Here is a 15,913-nt window from a genome sequence, read left to right on the forward strand (position 1 = left end):
AAAAGGGATCTATTCCATTCAATTGCAAATGATCTAGATAAGACAGAGAACTGCAGCACGGGGACATAGCCGAGTTGGTCAGGTTGAGTGGTGATGAGTTTGCTATTTGGATGAATAAAGAAAGTCAAAAGTGTGAAAGATAAAAAACAAAAGGAGGAAGTGTGAAAAGTGAATGGGCCAAATTGAGGTGCATATGAAGACGTATGCTTTCTTCCAATTCATTAAATCGGGCTAATATGAATCAGGTGAATTGAGTTCTGCTTTTGGAAACTGGGTTAAGAAGGGGTGCACCGTTCCTGGAGGTACTGCAATACCAGGTCAATGCGTGGAGTGGACAGAGCAAGCTCTTTTTCCATCTCCCTGTTCTAAAAATCCATTTAATATATGGTCCCCAGATAGGGGACGTATCAGATATTAAACTGATAAGAACAGATACTACACTTGATCTTAGCCAAAAGGCCGAGAAGCGATAACCAGAATTGGTTTGGGCCTCGAGTGGCACCCTGGCCTATGCCGGACACATCTTAGGGAGAGAGAGCGAGAGGGAGACAAACCCACGCCTACACAAGACATTTTGTCACCCAAGCCAACCCTTGAAAAGGCTGCTTTGCAGAGCAAAAACAAGAAGAATGGTGCGTTTTGCAGCCGCCGCCCACTGCAATGAATCTGAATAACTCCTCCTTTAGGGCGCAAGCAACTCCCCTCCCCCTTGCAGTCTTTCCAATTCACGATACAAAAAGACGGACAGGACAGGTTGCCTGACTTTCCGTCACTGCCACCCTTTGCCATCCTTACCCGTAGAAAGCCCTTTCATCATCCCCAAACCCTAATCTTTTCCCTTTCCTTCCCAGCCCCCAAACCCTGCCCTCTGTACCTTTCTCACCACCCGCTTCCCTTCTCCTGTCATCCCCCTACCACCCGGGAAAAAAAGAGATTGCCCCCTCCTTCCACTAGCCCACCCTCCCACCCAAAGAACAACTTCTTCTGCGCAGCTTGTTTTCTAGGCAGCAGCGCTATTGTGATGTCATCGGGGGGCATTGTGACAAGCCGCCAGTGTTCCGTCTCTTCATGTTGTGCACAGTTCAAACGGAAAATACATCAACAGGCAGACTACAGAAAAGCTTACTATCAAAGGTTAGAGGGGGGCTTTCTCAGAGGGCTTTTTACAGTTTTTCTATTCCCAATTAGCCGTTTAAGTGTACTTATTGAAAGTAGTAATTCTTTCATAGGCCGCCCTTTCTTAGTATTTGACGTTCCTTATATTGCGGTATGAGGCTTCGCAGTAGGTTGCAAACATTCATCACCCATGACTGTCCCCAATTGAGCTCAGAAGCTCAATGTCTATCATGACCTCTCTTTTAGAATGTCCAAGAGCAAGCAAACTATTCCTCCAGGAGAGGGCGCCAACAGACTACTAAAGAGATCATCATTACTCAAAGAAAACCCCAAAAACCAATGCATGATAGGAATAAACAGGTAACTTTCTTTGGAGTGGAAGCGGAGAGATCGCACCAGATGCCAATTCTAGATCTTATCACACCTGTGGTCACTGCAGCAGCAGGTGAATCCACTTTGTCCAAAAGGGATCTATTCCATTCAATTGCAAATGATCTAGATAAGACAGAGAACTGCAGCACGGGGACATAGCCGAGTTGGTCAGGTTGAGTGGTGATGAGTTTGCTATTTGGATGAATAAAGAAAGTCAAAAGTGTGAAAGATAAAAAACAAAAGGAGGAAGTGTGAAAAGTGAATGGGCCAAATTGAGGTGCATATGAAGACGTATGCTTTCTTCCAATTCATTAAATCGGGCTAATATGAATCAGGTGAATTGAGTTCTGCTTTTGGAAACTGGGTTAAGAAGGGGTGCACCGTTCCTGGAGGTACTGCAATACCAGGTCAATGCGTGGAGTGGACAGAGCAAGCTCTTTTTCCATCTCCCTGTTCTAAAAATCCATTTAATATATGGTCCCCAGATAGGGGACGTATCAGATATTAAACTGATAAGAACAGATACTACACTTGATCTTAGCCAAAAGGCCGAGAAGCGATAACCAGAATTGGTTTGGGCCTCGAGTGGCACCCTGGCCTATGCCGGACACATCTTAGGGAGAGAGAGCGAGAGGGAGACAAACCCACGCCTACACAAGACATTTTGTCACCCAAGCCAACCCTTGAAAAGGCTGCTTTGCAGAGCAAAAACAAGAAGAATGGTGCGTTTTGCAGCCGCCGCCCACTGCAATGAATCTGAATAACTCCTCCTTTAGGGCGCAAGCAACTCCCCTCCCCCTTGCAGTCTTTCCAATTCACGATACAAAAAGACGGACAGGACAGGTTGCCTGACTTTCCGTCACTGCCACCCTTTGCCATCCTTACCCGTAGAAAGCCCTTTCATCATCCCCAAACCCTAATCTTTTCCCTTTCCTTCCCAGCCCCCAAACCCTGCCCTCTGTACCTTTCTCACCACCCGCTTCCCTTCTCCTGTCATCCCCCTACCACCCGGGAAAAAAAGAGATTGCCCCCTCCTTCCACTAGCCCACCCTCCCACCCAAAGAACAACTTCTTCTGCGCAGCTTGTTTTCTAGGCAGCAGCGCTATTGTGATGTCATCGGGGGGCATTGTGACAAGCCGCCAGTGTTCCGTCTCTTCATGTTGTGCACAGTTCAAACGGAAAATACATCAACAGGCAGACTACAGAAAAGCTTACTATCAAAGGTTAGAGGGGGGCTTTCTCAGAGGGCTTTTTACAGTTTTTCTATTCCCAATTAGCCGTTTAAGTGTACTTATTGAAAGTAGTAATTCTTTCATAGGCCGCCCTTTCTTAGTATTTGACGTTCCTTATATTGCGGTATGAGGCTTCGCAGTAGGTTGCAAACATTCATCACCCATGACTGTCCCCAATTGAGCTCAGAAGCTCAATGTCTATCATGACCTCTCTTTTAGAATGTCCAAGAGCAAGCAAACTATTCCTCCAGGAGAGGGCGCCAACAGACTACTAAAGAGATCATCATTACTCAAAGAAAACCCCAAAAACCAATGCATGATAGGAATAAACAGGTAACTTTCTTTGGAGTGGAAGCGGAGAGATCGCACCAGATGCCAATTCTAGATCTTATCACACCTGTGGTCACTGCAGCAGCAGGTGAATCCACTTTGTCCAAAAGGGATCTATTCCATTCAATTGCAAATGATCTAGATAAGACAGAGAACTGCAGCACGGGGACATAGCCGAGTTGGTCAGGTTGAGTGGTGATGAGTTTGCTATTTGGATGAATAAAGAAAGTCAAAAGTGTGAAAGATAAAAAACAAAAGCAGGAAGTGTGAAAAGTGAATGGGCCAAATTGAGGTGCATATGAAGACGTATGCTTTCTTCCAATTCATTAAATCGGGCTAATATGAATCAGGTGAATTGAGTTCTGCTTTTGGAAACTGGGTTAAGAAGGGGTGCACCGTTCCTGGAGGTACTGCAATACCAGGTCAATGCGTGGAGTGGACAGAGCAAGCTCTTTTTCCATCTCCCTGTTCTAAAAATCCATTTAATATATGGTCCCCAGATAGGGGACGTATCAGATATTAAACTGATAAGAACAGATACTACACTTGATCTTAGCCAAAAGGCCGAGAAGCGATAACCAGAATTGGTTTGGGCCTCGAGTGGCACCCTGGCCTATGCCGGACACATCTTAGGGAGAGAGAGCGAGAGGGAGACAAACCCACGCCTACACAAGACATTTTGTCACCCAAGCCAACCCTTGAAAAGGCTGCTTTGCAGAGCAAAAACAAGAAGAATGGTGCGTTTTGCAGCCGCCGCCCACTGCAATGAATCTGAATAACTCCTCCTTTAGGGCGCAAGCAACTCCCCTCCCCCTTGCAGTCTTTCCAATTCACGATACAAAAAGACGGACAGGACAGGTTGCCTGACTTTCCGTCACTGCCACCCTTTGCCATCCTTACCCGTAGAAAGCCCTTTCATCATCCCCAAACCCTAATCTTTTCCCTTTCCTTCCCAGCCCCCAAACCCTGCCCTCTGTACCTTTCTCACCACCCGCTTCCCTTCTCCTGTCATCCCCCTACCACCCGGGAAAAAAAGAGATTGCCCCCTCCTTCCACTAGCCCACCCTCCCACCCAAAGAACAACTTCTTCTGCGCAGCTTGTTTTCTAGGCAGCAGCGCTATTGTGATGTCATCGGGGGGCATTGTGACAAGCCGCCAGTGTTCCGTCTCTTCATGTTGTGCACAGTTCAAACGGAAAATACATCAACAGGCAGACTACAGAAAAGCTTACTATCAAAGGTTAGAGGGGGGCTTTCTCAGAGGGCTTTTTACAGTTTTTCTATTCCCAATTAGCCGTTTAAGTGTACTTATTGAAAGTAGTAATTCTTTCATAGGCCGCCCTTTCTTAGTATTTGACGTTCCTTATATTGCGGTATGAGGCTTCGCAGTAGGTTGCAAACATTCATCACCCATGACTGTCCCCAATTGAGCTCAGAAGCTCAATGTCTATCATGACCTCTCTTTTAGAATGTCCAAGAGCAAGCAAACTATTCCTCCAGGAGAGGGCGCCAACAGACTACTAAAGAGATCATCATTACTCAAAGAAAACCCCAAAAACCAATGCATGATAGGAATAAACAGGTAACTTTCTTTGGAGTGGAAGCGGAGAGATCGCACCAGATGCCAATTCTAGATCTTATCACACCTGTGGTCACTGCAGCAGCAGGTGAATCCACTTTGTCCAAAAGGGATCTATTCCATTCAATTGCAAATGATCTAGATAAGACAGAGAACTGCAGCACGGGGACATAGCCGAGTTGGTCAGGTTGAGTGGTGATGAGTTTGCTATTTGGATGAATAAAGAAAGTCAAAAGTGTGAAAGATAAAAAACAAAAGGAGGAAGTGTGAAAAGTGAATGGGCCAAATTGAGGTGCATATGAAGACGTATGCTTTCTTCCAATTCATTAAATCGGGCTAATATGAATCAGGTGAATTGAGTTCTGCTTTTGGAAACTGGGTTAAGAAGGGGTGCACCGTTCCTGGAGGTACTGCAATACCAGGTCAATGCGTGGAGTGGACAGAGCAAGCTCTTTTTCCATCTCCCTGTTCTAAAAATCCATTTAATATATGGTCCCCAGATAGGGGACGTATCAGATATTAAACTGATAAGAACAGATACTACACTTGATCTTAGCCAAAAGGCCGAGAAGCGATAACCAGAATTGGTTTGGGCCTCGAGTGGCACCCTGGCCTATGCCGGACACATCTTAGGGAGAGAGAGCGAGAGGGAGACAAACCCACGCCTACACAAGACATTTTGTCACCCAAGCCAACCCTTGAAAAGGCTGCTTTGCAGAGCAAAAACAAGAAGAATGGTGCGTTTTGCAGCCGCCGCCCACTGCAATGAATCTGAATAACTCCTCCTTTAGGGCGCAAGCAACTCCCCTCCCCCTTGCAGTCTTTCCAATTCACGATACAAAAAGACGGACAGGACAGGTTGCCTGACTTTCCGTCACTGCCACCCTTTGCCATCCTTACCCGTAGAAAGCCCTTTCATCATCCCCAAACCCTAATCTTTTCCCTTTCCTTCCCAGCCCCCAAACCCTGCCCTCTGTACCTTTCTCACCACCCGCTTCCCTTCTCCTGTCATCCCCCTACCACCCGGGAAAAAAAGAGATTGCCCCCTCCTTCCACTAGCCCACCCTCCCACCCAAAGAACAACTTCTTCTGCGCAGCTTGTTTTCTAGGCAGCAGCGCTATTGTGATGTCATCGGGGGGCATTGTGACAAGCCGCCAGTGTTCCGTCTCTTCATGTTGTGCACAGTTCAAACGGAAAATACATCAACAGGCAGACTACAGAAAAGCTTACTATCAAAGGTTAGAGGGGGGCTTTCTCAGAGGGCTTTTTACAGTTTTTCTATTCCCAATTAGCCGTTTAAGTGTACTTATTGAAAGTAGTAATTCTTTCATAGGCCGCCCTTTCTTAGTATTTGACGTTCCTTATATTGCGGTATGAGGCTTCGCAGTAGGTTGCAAACATTCATCACCCATGACTGTCCCCAATTGAGCTCAGAAGCTCAATGTCTATCATGACCTCTCTTTTAGAATGTCCAAGAGCAAGCAAACTATTCCTCCAGGAGAGGGCGCCAACAGACTACTAAAGAGATCATCATTACTCAAAGAAAACCCCAAAAACCAATGCATGATAGGAATAAACAGGTAACTTTCTTTGGAGTGGAAGCGGAGAGATCGCACCAGATGCCAATTCTAGATCTTATCACACCTGTGGTCACTGCAGCAGCAGGTGAATCCACTTTGTCCAAAAGGGATCTATTCCATTCAATTGCAAATGATCTAGATAAGACAGAGAACTGCAGCACGGGGACATAGCCGAGTTGGTCAGGTTGAGTGGTGATGAGTTTGCTATTTGGATGAATAAAGAAAGTCAAAAGTGTGAAAGATAAAAAACAAAAGGAGGAAGTGTGAAAAGTGAATGGGCCAAATTGAGGTGCATATGAAGACGTATGCTTTCTTCCAATTCATTAAATCGGGCTAATATGAATCAGGTGAATTGAGTTCTGCTTTTGGAAACTGGGTTAAGAAGGGGTGCACCGTTCCTGGAGGTACTGCAATACCAGGTCAATGCGTGGAGTGGACAGAGCAAGCTCTTTTTCCATCTCCCTGTTCTAAAAATCCATTTAATATATGGTCCCCAGATAGGGGACGTATCAGATATTAAACTGATAAGAACAGATACTACACTTGATCTTAGCCAAAAGGCCGAGAAGCGATAACCAGAATTGGTTTGGGCCTCGAGTGGCACCCTGGCCTATGCCGGACACATCTTAGGGAGAGAGAGCGAGAGGGAGACAAACCCACGCCTACACAAGACATTTTGTCACCCAAGCCAACCCTTGAAAAGGCTGCTTTGCAGAGCAAAAACAAGAAGAATGGTGCGTTTTGCAGCCGCCGCCCACTGCAATGAATCTGAATAACTCCTCCTTTAGGGCGCAAGCAACTCCCCTCCCCCTTGCAGTCTTTCCAATTCACGATACAAAAAGACGGACAGGACAGGTTGCCTGACTTTCCGTCACTGCCACCCTTTGCCATCCTTACCCGTAGAAAGCCCTTTCATCATCCCCAAACCCTAATCTTTTCCCTTTCCTTCCCAGCCCCCAAACCCTGCCCTCTGTACCTTTCTCACCACCCGCTTCCCTTCTCCTGTCATCCCCCTACCACCCGGGAAAAAAAGAGATTGCCCCCTCCTTCCACTAGCCCACCCTCCCACCCAAAGAACAACTTCTTCTGCGCAGCTTGTTTTCTAGGCAGCAGCGCTATTGTGATGTCATCGGGGGGCATTGTGACAAGCCGCCAGTGTTCCGTCTCTTCATGTTGTGCACAGTTCAAACGGAAAATACATCAACAGGCAGACTACAGAAAAGCTTACTATCAAAGGTTAGAGGGGGGCTTTCTCAGAGGGCTTTTTACAGTTTTTCTATTCCCAATTAGCCGTTTAAGTGTACTTATTGAAAGTAGTAATTCTTTCATAGGCCGCCCTTTCTTAGTATTTGACGTTCCTTATATTGCGGTATGAGGCTTCGCAGTAGGTTGCAAACATTCATCACCCATGACTGTCCCCAATTGAGCTCAGAAGCTCAATGTCTATCATGACCTCTCTTTTAGAATGTCCAAGAGCAAGCAAACTATTCCTCCAGGAGAGGGCGCCAACAGACTACTAAAGAGATCATCATTACTCAAAGAAAACCCCAAAAACCAATGCATGATAGGAATAAACAGGTAACTTTCTTTGGAGTGGAAGCGGAGAGATCGCACCAGATGCCAATTCTAGATCTTATCACACCTGTGGTCACTGCAGCAGCAGGTGAATCCACTTTGTCCAAAAGGGATCTATTCCATTCAATTGCAAATGATCTAGATAAGACAGAGAACTGCAGCACGGGGACATAGCCGAGTTGGTCAGGTTGAGTGGTGATGAGTTTGCTATTTGGATGAATAAAGAAAGTCAAAAGTGTGAAAGATAAAAAACAAAAGGAGGAAGTGTGAAAAGTGAATGGGCCAAATTGAGGTGCATATGAAGACGATGCTTTCTTCCAATTCATTAAATCGGGCTAATATGAATCAGGTGAATTGAGTTCTGCTTTTGGAAACTGGGTTAAGAAGGGGTGCACCGTTCCTGGAGGTACTGCAATACCAGGTCAATGCGTGGAGTGGACAGAGCAAGCTCTTTTTCCATCTCCCTGTTCTAAAAATCCATTTAATATATGGTCCCCAGATAGGGGACGTATCAGATATTAAACTGATAAGAACAGATACTACACTTGATCTTAGCCAAAAGGCCGAGAAGCGATAACCAGAATTGGTTTGGGCCTCGAGTGGCACCCTGGCCTATGCCGGACACATCTTAGGGAGAGAGAGCGAGAGGGAGACAAACCCACGCCTACACAAGACATTTTGTCACCCAAGCCAACCCTTGAAAAGGCTGCTTTGCAGAGCAAAAACAAGAAGAATGGTGCGTTTTGCAGCCGCCGCCCACTGCAATGAATCTGAATAACTCCTCCTTTAGGGCGCAAGCAACTCCCCTCCCCCTTGCAGTCTTTCCAATTCACGATACAAAAAGACGGACAGGACAGGTTGCCTGACTTTCCGTCACTGCCACCCTTTGCCATCCTTACCCGTAGAAAGCCCTTTCATCATCCCCAAACCCTAATCTTTTCCCTTTCCTTCCCAGCCCCCAAACCCTGCCCTCTGTACCTTTCTCACCACCCGCTTCCCTTCTCCTGTCATCCCCCTACCACCCGGGAAAAAAAGAGATTGCCCCCTCCTTCCACTAGCCCACCCTCCCACCCAAAGAACAACTTCTTCTGCGCAGCTTGTTTTCTAGGCAGCAGCGCTATTGTGATGTCATCGGGGGGCATTGTGACAAGCCGCCAGTGTTCCGTCTCTTCATGTTGTGCACAGTTCAAACGGAAAATACATCAACAGGCAGACTACAGAAAAGCTTACTATCAAAGGTTAGAGGGGGGCTTTCTCAGAGGGCTTTTTACAGTTTTTCTATTCCCAATTAGCCGTTTAAGTGTACTTATTGAAAGTAGTAATTCTTTCATAGGCCGCCCTTTCTTAGTATTTGACGTTCCTTATATTGCGGTATGAGGCTTCGCAGTAGGTTGCAAACATTCATCACCCATGACTGTCCCCAATTGAGCTCAGAAGCTCAATGTCTATCATGACCTCTCTTTTAGAATGTCCAAGAGCAAGCAAACTATTCCTCCAGGAGAGGGCGCCAACAGACTACTAAAGAGATCATCATTACTCAAAGAAAACCCCAAAAACCAATGCATGATAGGAATAAACAGGTAACTTTCTTTGGAGTGGAAGCGGAGAGATCGCACCAGATGCCAATTCTAGATCTTATCACACCTGTGGTCACTGCAGCAGCAGGTGAATCCACTTTGTCCAAAAGGGATCTATTCCATTCAATTGCAAATGATCTAGATAAGACAGAGAACTGCAGCACGGGGACATAGCCGAGTTGGTCAGGTTGAGTGGTGATGAGTTTGCTATTTGGATGAATAAAGAAAGTCAAAAGTGTGAAAGATAAAAAACAAAAGGAGGAAGTGTGAAAAGTGAATGGGCCAAATTGAGGTGCATATGAAGACGTATGCTTTCTTCCAATTCATTAAATCGGGCTAATATGAATCAGGTGAATTGAGTTCTGCTTTTGGAAACTGGGTTAAGAAGGGGTGCACCGTTCCTGGAGGTACTGCAATACCAGGTCAATGCGTGGAGTGGACAGAGCAAGCTCTTTTTCCATCTCCCTGTTCTAAAAATCCATTTAATATATGGTCCCCAGATAGGGGACGTATCAGATATTAAACTGATAAGAACAGATACTACACTTGATCTTAGCCAAAAGGCCGAGAAGCGATAACCAGAATTGGTTTGGGCCTCGAGTGGCACCCTGGCCTATGCCGGACACATCTTAGGGAGAGAGAGCGAGAGGGAGACAAACCCACGCCTACACAAGACATTTTGTCACCCAAGCCAACCCTTGAAAAGGCTGCTTTGCAGAGCAAAAACAAGAAGAATGGTGCGTTTTGCAGCCGCCGCCCACTGCAATGAATCTGAATAACTCCTCCTTTAGGGCGCAAGCAACTCCCCTCCCCCTTGCAGTCTTTCCAATTCACGATACAAAAAGACGGACAGGACAGGTTGCCTGACTTTCCGTCACTGCCACCCTTTGCCATCCTTACCCGTAGAAAGCCCTTTCATCATCCCCAAACCCTAATCTTTTCCCTTTCCTTCCCAGCCCCCAAACCCTGCCCTCTGTACCTTTCTCACCACCCGCTTCCCTTCTCCTGTCATCCCCCTACCACCCGGGAAAAAAAGAGATTGCCCCCTCCTTCCACTAGCCCACCCTCCCACCCAAAGAACAACTTCTTCTGCGCAGCTTGTTTTCTAGGCAGCAGCGCTATTGTGATGTCATCGGGGGGCATTGTGACAAGCCGCCAGTGTTCCGTCTCTTCATGTTGTGCACAGTTCAAACGGAAAATACATCAACAGGCAGACTACAGAAAAGCTTACTATCAAAGGTTAGAGGGGGGCTTTCTCAGAGGGCTTTTTACAGTTTTTCTATTCCCAATTAGCCGTTTAAGTGTACTTATTGAAAGTAGTAATTCTTTCATAGGCCGCCCTTTCTTAGTATTTGACGTTCCTTATATTGCGGTATGAGGCTTCGCAGTAGGTTGCAAACATTCATCACCCATGACTGTCCCCAATTGAGCTCAGAAGCTCAATGTCTATCATGACCTCTCTTTTAGAATGTCCAAGAGCAAGCAAACTATTCCTCCAGGAGAGGGCGCCAACAGACTACTAAAGAGATCATCATTACTCAAAGAAAACCCCAAAAACCAATGCATGATAGGAATAAACAGGTAACTTTCTTTGGAGTGGAAGCGGAGAGATCGCACCAGATGCCAATTCTAGATCTTATCACACCTGTGGTCACTGCAGCAGCAGGTGAATCCACTTTGTCCAAAAGGGATCTATTCCATTCAATTGCAAATGATCTAGATAAGACAGAGAACTGCAGCACGGGGACATAGCCGAGTTGGTCAGGTTGAGTGGTGATGAGTTTGCTATTTGGATGAATAAAGAAAGTCAAAAGTGTGAAAGATAAAAAACAAAAGGAGGAAGTGTGAAAAGTGAATGGGCCAAATTGAGGTGCATATGAAGACGTATGCTTTCTTCCAATTCATTAAATCGGGCTAATATGAATCAGGTGAATTGAGTTCTGCTTTTGGAAACTGGGTTAAGAAGGGGTGCACCGTTCCTGGAGGTACTGCAATACCAGGTCAATGCGTGGAGTGGACAGAGCAAGCTCTTTTTCCATCTCCCTGTTCTAAAAATCCATTTAATATATGGTCCCCAGATAGGGGACGTATCAGATATTAAACTGATAAGAACAGATACTACACTTGATCTTAGCCAAAAGGCCGAGAAGCGATAACCAGAATTGGTTTGGGCCTCGAGTGGCACCCTGGCCTATGCCGGACACATCTTAGGGAGAGAGAGCGAGAGGGAGACAAACCCACGCCTACACAAGACATTTTGTCACCCAAGCCAACCCTTGAAAAGGCTGCTTTGCAGAGCAAAAACAAGAAGAATGGTGCGTTTTGCAGCCGCCGCCCACTGCAATGAATCTGAATAACTCCTCCTTTAGGGCGCAAGCAACTCCCCTCCCCCTTGCAGTCTTTCCAATTCACGATACAAAAAGACGGACAGGACAGGTTGCCTGACTTTCCGTCACTGCCACCCTTTGCCATCCTTACCCGTAGAAAGCCCTTTCATCATCCCAAACCTAATCTTTTCCCTTTCCTTCCAGCCCCCAAACCCTGCCCTCTGTACCTTTCTCACCACCCGCTTCCTTCTCCTGTCATCCCCCTACCACCCGGGAAAAAAAGAGATTGCCCCCTCCTTCCACTAGCCCACCCTCCCACCCAAAGAACAACTTCTTCTGCGCAGCTTGTTTTCTAGGCAGCAGCGCTATTGTGATGTCATCGGGGGGGCATTGTGACAAGCCGCCAGTGTTCCGTCTCTTCATGTTGTGCACAGTTCAAACGGAAAATACATCAACAGGCAGACTACAGAAAAGCTTACTATCAAAGGTTAGAGGGGGGCTTTCTCAGAGGGCTTTTTACAGTTTTTCTATTCCCAATTAGCCGTTTAAGTGTACTTATTGAAAGTAGTAATTCTTTCATAGGCCGCCCTTTCTTAGTATTTGACGTTCCTTATATTGCGGTATGAGGCTTCGCAGTAGGTTGCAAACATTCATCACCCATGACTGTCCCCAATTGAGCTCAGAAGCTCAATGTCTATCATGACCTCTCTTTTAGAATGTCCAAGAGCAAGCAAACTATTCCTCCAGGAGAGGGCGCCAACAGACTACTAAAGAGATCATCATTACTCAAAGAAAACCCCAAAAACCAATGCATGATAGGAATAAACAGGTAACTTTCTTTGGAGTGGAAGCGGAGAGATCGCACCAGATGCCAATTCTAGATCTTATCACACCTGTGGTCACTGCAGCAGCAGGTGAATCCACTTTGTCCAAAAGGGATCTATTCCATTCAATTGCAAATGATCTAGATAAGACAGAGAACTGCAGCACGGGGACATAGCCGAGTTGGTCAGGTTGAGTGGTGATGAGTTTGCTATTTGGATGAATAAAGAAAGTCAAAAGTGTGAAAGATAAAAAACAAAAGGAGGAAGTGTGAAAAGTGAATGGGCCAAATTGAGGTGCATATGAAGACGTATGCTTTCTTCCAATTCATTAAATCGGGCTAATATGAATCAGGTGAATTGAGTTCTGCTTTTGGAAACTGGGTTAAGAAGGGGTGCACCGTTCCTGGAGGTACTGCAATACCAGGTCAATGCGTGGAGTGGACAGAGCAAGCTCTTTTTCCATCTCCCTGTTCTAAAAATCCATTTAATATATGGTCCCCAGATAGGGGACGTATCAGATATTAAACTGATAAGAACAGATACTACACTTGATCTTAGCCAAAAGGCCGAGAAGCGATAACCAGAATTGGTTTGGGCCTCGAGTGGCACCCTGGCCTATGCCGGACACATCTTAGGGAGAGAGAGCGAGAGGGAGACAAACCCACGCCTACACAAGACATTTTGTCACCCAAGCCAACCCTTGAAAAGGCTGCTTTGCAGAGCAAAAACAAGAAGAATGGTGCGTTTTGCAGCCGCCGCCCACTGCAATGAATCTGAATAACTCCTCCTTTAGGGCGCAAGCAACTCCCCTCCCCCTTGCAGTCTTTCCAATTCACGATACAAAAAGACGGACAGGACAGGTTGCCTGACTTTCCGTCACTGCCACCCTTTGCCATCCTTACCCGTAGAAAGCCCTTTCATCATCCCCAAACCCTAATCTTTTCCCTTTCCTTCCCAGCCCCCAAACCCTGCCCTCTGTACCTTTCTCACCACCCGCTTCCCTTCTCCTGTCATCCCCCTACCACCCGGGAAAAAAAGAGATTGCCCCCTCCTTCCACTAGCCCACCCTCCCACCCAAAGAACAACTTCTTCTGCGCAGCTTGTTTTCTAGGCAGCAGCGCTATTGTGATGTCATCGGGGGGCATTGTGACAAGCCGCCAGTGTTCCGTCTCTTCATGTTGTGCACAGTTCAAACGGAAAATACATCAACAGGCAGACTACAGAAAAGCTTACTATCAAAGGTTAGAGGGGGGCTTTCTCAGAGGGCTTTTTACAGTTTTTCTATTCCCAATTAGCCGTTTAAGTGTACTTATTGAAAGTAGTAATTCTTTCATAGGCCGCCCTTTCTTAGTATTTGACGTTCCTTATATTGCGGTATGAGGCTTCGCAGTAGGTTGCAAACATTCATCACCCATGACTGTCCCCAATTGAGCTCAGAAGCTCAATGTCTATCATGACCTCTCTTTTAGAATGTCCAAGAGCAAGCAAACTATTCCTCCAGGAGAGGGCGCCAACAGACTACTAAAGAGATCATCATTACTCAAAGAAAACCCCAAAAACCAATGCATGATAGGAATAAACAGGTAACTTTCTTTGGAGTGGAAGCGGAGAGATCGCACACAGATGCCAATTCTAGATCTTATCACACCTGTGGTCACTGCAGCAGCAGGTGAATCCACTTTGTCCAAAAGGGATCTATTCCATTCAATTGCAAATGATCTAGATAAGACAGAGAACTGCAGCACGGGGACATAGCCGAGTTGGTCAGGTTGAGTGGTGATGAGTTTGCTATTTGGATGAATAAAGAAAGTCAAAAGTGTGAAAGATAAAAAACAAAAGGAGGAAGTGTGAAAAGTGAATGGGCCAAATTGAGGTGCATATGAAGACGTATGCTTTCTTCCAATTCATTAAATCGGGCTAATATGAATCAGGTGAATTGAGTTCTGCTTTTGGAAACTGGGTTAAGAAGGGGTGCACCGTTCCTGGAGGTACTGCAATACCAGGTCAATGCGTGGAGTGGACAGAGCAAGCTCTTTTTCCATCTCCCTGTTCTAAAAATCCATTTAATATATGGTCCCCAGATAGGGGACGTATCAGATATTAAACTGATAAGAACAGATACTACACTTGATCTTAGCCAAAAGGCCGAGAAGCGATAACCAGAATTGGTTTGGGCCTCGAGTGGCACCCTGGCCTATGCCGGACACATCTTAGGGAGAGAGAGCGAGAGGGAGACAAACCCACGCCTACACAAGACATTTTGTCACCCAAGCCAACCCTTGAAAAGGCTGCTTTGCAGAGCAAAAACAAGAAGAATGGTGCGTTTTGCAGCCGCCGCCCACTGCAATGAATCTGAATAACTCCTCCTTTAGGGCGCAAGCAACTCCCCTCCCCCTTGCAGTCTTTCCAATTCACGATACAAAAAGACGGACAGGACAGGTTGCCTGACTTTCCGTCACTGCCACCCTTTGCCATCCTTACCCGTAGAAAGCCCTTTCATCATCCCCAAACCCTAATCTTTTCCCTTTCCTTCCCAGCCCCCAAACCCTGCCCTCTGTACCTTTCTCACCACCCGCTTCCCTTCTCCTGTCATCCCCCTACCACCCGGGAAAAAAAGAGATTGCCCCCTCCTTCCACTAGCCCCCACCCTCCCACCCAAAGAACAACTTCTTCTGCGCAGCTTGTTTTCTAGGCAGCAGCGCTATTGTGATGTCATCGGGGGGCATTGTGACAAGCCGCCAGTGTTCCGTCTCTTCATGTTGTGCACAGTTCAAACGGAAAATACATCAACAGGCAGACTACAGAAAAGCTTACTATCAAAGGTTAGAGGGGGGCTTTCTCAGAGGGCTTTTTACAGTTTTTCTATTCCCAATTAGCCGTTTAAGTGTACTTATTGAAAGTAGTAATTCTTTCATAGGCCGCCCTTTCTTAGTATTTGACGTTCCTTATATTGCGGTATGAGGCTTCGCAGTAGGTTGCAAACATTCATCACCCATGACTGTCCCCAATTGAGCTCAGAAGCTCAATGTCTATCATGACCTCTCTTTTAGAATGTCCAAGAGCAAGCAAACTATTCCTCCAGGAGAGGGCGCCAACAGACTACTAAAGAGATCATCATTACTCAAAGAAAACCCCAAAAACCAATGCATGATAGGAATAAACAGGTAACTTTCTTTGGAGTGGAAGCGGAGAGATCGCACCAGATGCCAATTCTAGATCTTATCACACCTGTGGTCACTGCAGCAGCAGGTGAATCCACTTTGTCCAAAAGGGATCTATTCCATTCAATTGCAAATGATCTAGATAAGACAGAGAACTGCAGCACGGGGACATAGCCGAGTTGGTCAGGTTGAGTGGTGATGAGTTTGCTATTTGGATGAATAAAGAAAGTCAAAAGTGT

At 46.2% G+C, this 15,913-nt stretch overlaps 10 non-coding genes across 10 annotated transcripts; all 10 read right to left on the bottom strand.

Moving 5' to 3' along the window:
• Positions 1-280: 280 nt before the first annotated feature.
• Positions 281-471, bottom strand: LOC142282553 (U2 spliceosomal RNA). Its single transcript, XR_012744449.1, has one exon. It is a non-coding gene; the product is annotated as a U2 spliceosomal RNA (small nuclear RNA).
• A 1,387-nt stretch (positions 472-1,858) lies between these two features.
• LOC142282554 (U2 spliceosomal RNA) lies at positions 1,859-2,049 on the bottom strand. Its single transcript, XR_012744450.1, has one exon. It is a non-coding gene; the product is annotated as a U2 spliceosomal RNA (small nuclear RNA).
• A 1,387-nt stretch (positions 2,050-3,436) lies between these two features.
• On the bottom strand, positions 3,437-3,627 carry LOC142282408 (U2 spliceosomal RNA). Its single transcript, XR_012744323.1, has one exon. It is a non-coding gene; the product is annotated as a U2 spliceosomal RNA (small nuclear RNA).
• A 1,387-nt stretch (positions 3,628-5,014) lies between these two features.
• Positions 5,015-5,205, bottom strand: LOC142282409 (U2 spliceosomal RNA). The gene has a single exon (XR_012744324.1). It is a non-coding gene; the product is annotated as a U2 spliceosomal RNA (small nuclear RNA).
• Positions 5,206-6,592: 1,387 nt separating this feature from the next.
• On the bottom strand, positions 6,593-6,783 carry LOC142282410 (U2 spliceosomal RNA). The gene has a single exon (XR_012744325.1). It is a non-coding gene; the product is annotated as a U2 spliceosomal RNA (small nuclear RNA).
• Positions 6,784-8,169: 1,386 nt separating this feature from the next.
• Positions 8,170-8,360, bottom strand: LOC142282411 (U2 spliceosomal RNA). Its single transcript, XR_012744326.1, has one exon. It is a non-coding gene; the product is annotated as a U2 spliceosomal RNA (small nuclear RNA).
• A 1,387-nt stretch (positions 8,361-9,747) lies between these two features.
• LOC142282412 (U2 spliceosomal RNA) lies at positions 9,748-9,938 on the bottom strand. The gene has a single exon (XR_012744327.1). It is a non-coding gene; the product is annotated as a U2 spliceosomal RNA (small nuclear RNA).
• Positions 9,939-11,325: 1,387 nt separating this feature from the next.
• Positions 11,326-11,516, bottom strand: LOC142282414 (U2 spliceosomal RNA). Its single transcript, XR_012744329.1, has one exon. It is a non-coding gene; the product is annotated as a U2 spliceosomal RNA (small nuclear RNA).
• Positions 11,517-12,900: 1,384 nt separating this feature from the next.
• LOC142282415 (U2 spliceosomal RNA) lies at positions 12,901-13,091 on the bottom strand. Its single transcript, XR_012744330.1, has one exon. It is a non-coding gene; the product is annotated as a U2 spliceosomal RNA (small nuclear RNA).
• Positions 13,092-14,479: 1,388 nt separating this feature from the next.
• Positions 14,480-14,670, bottom strand: LOC142282416 (U2 spliceosomal RNA). The gene has a single exon (XR_012744331.1). It is a non-coding gene; the product is annotated as a U2 spliceosomal RNA (small nuclear RNA).
• Positions 14,671-15,913: the final 1,243 nt, after the last annotated feature.

The sequence above is a fragment of the Anomaloglossus baeobatrachus genome, unplaced genomic scaffold, assembly GCF_048569485.1.
Source record: "Anomaloglossus baeobatrachus isolate aAnoBae1 unplaced genomic scaffold, aAnoBae1.hap1 Scaffold_509, whole genome shotgun sequence".
NCBI lineage: Eukaryota > Metazoa > Chordata > Amphibia > Anura > Aromobatidae > Anomaloglossus > Anomaloglossus baeobatrachus.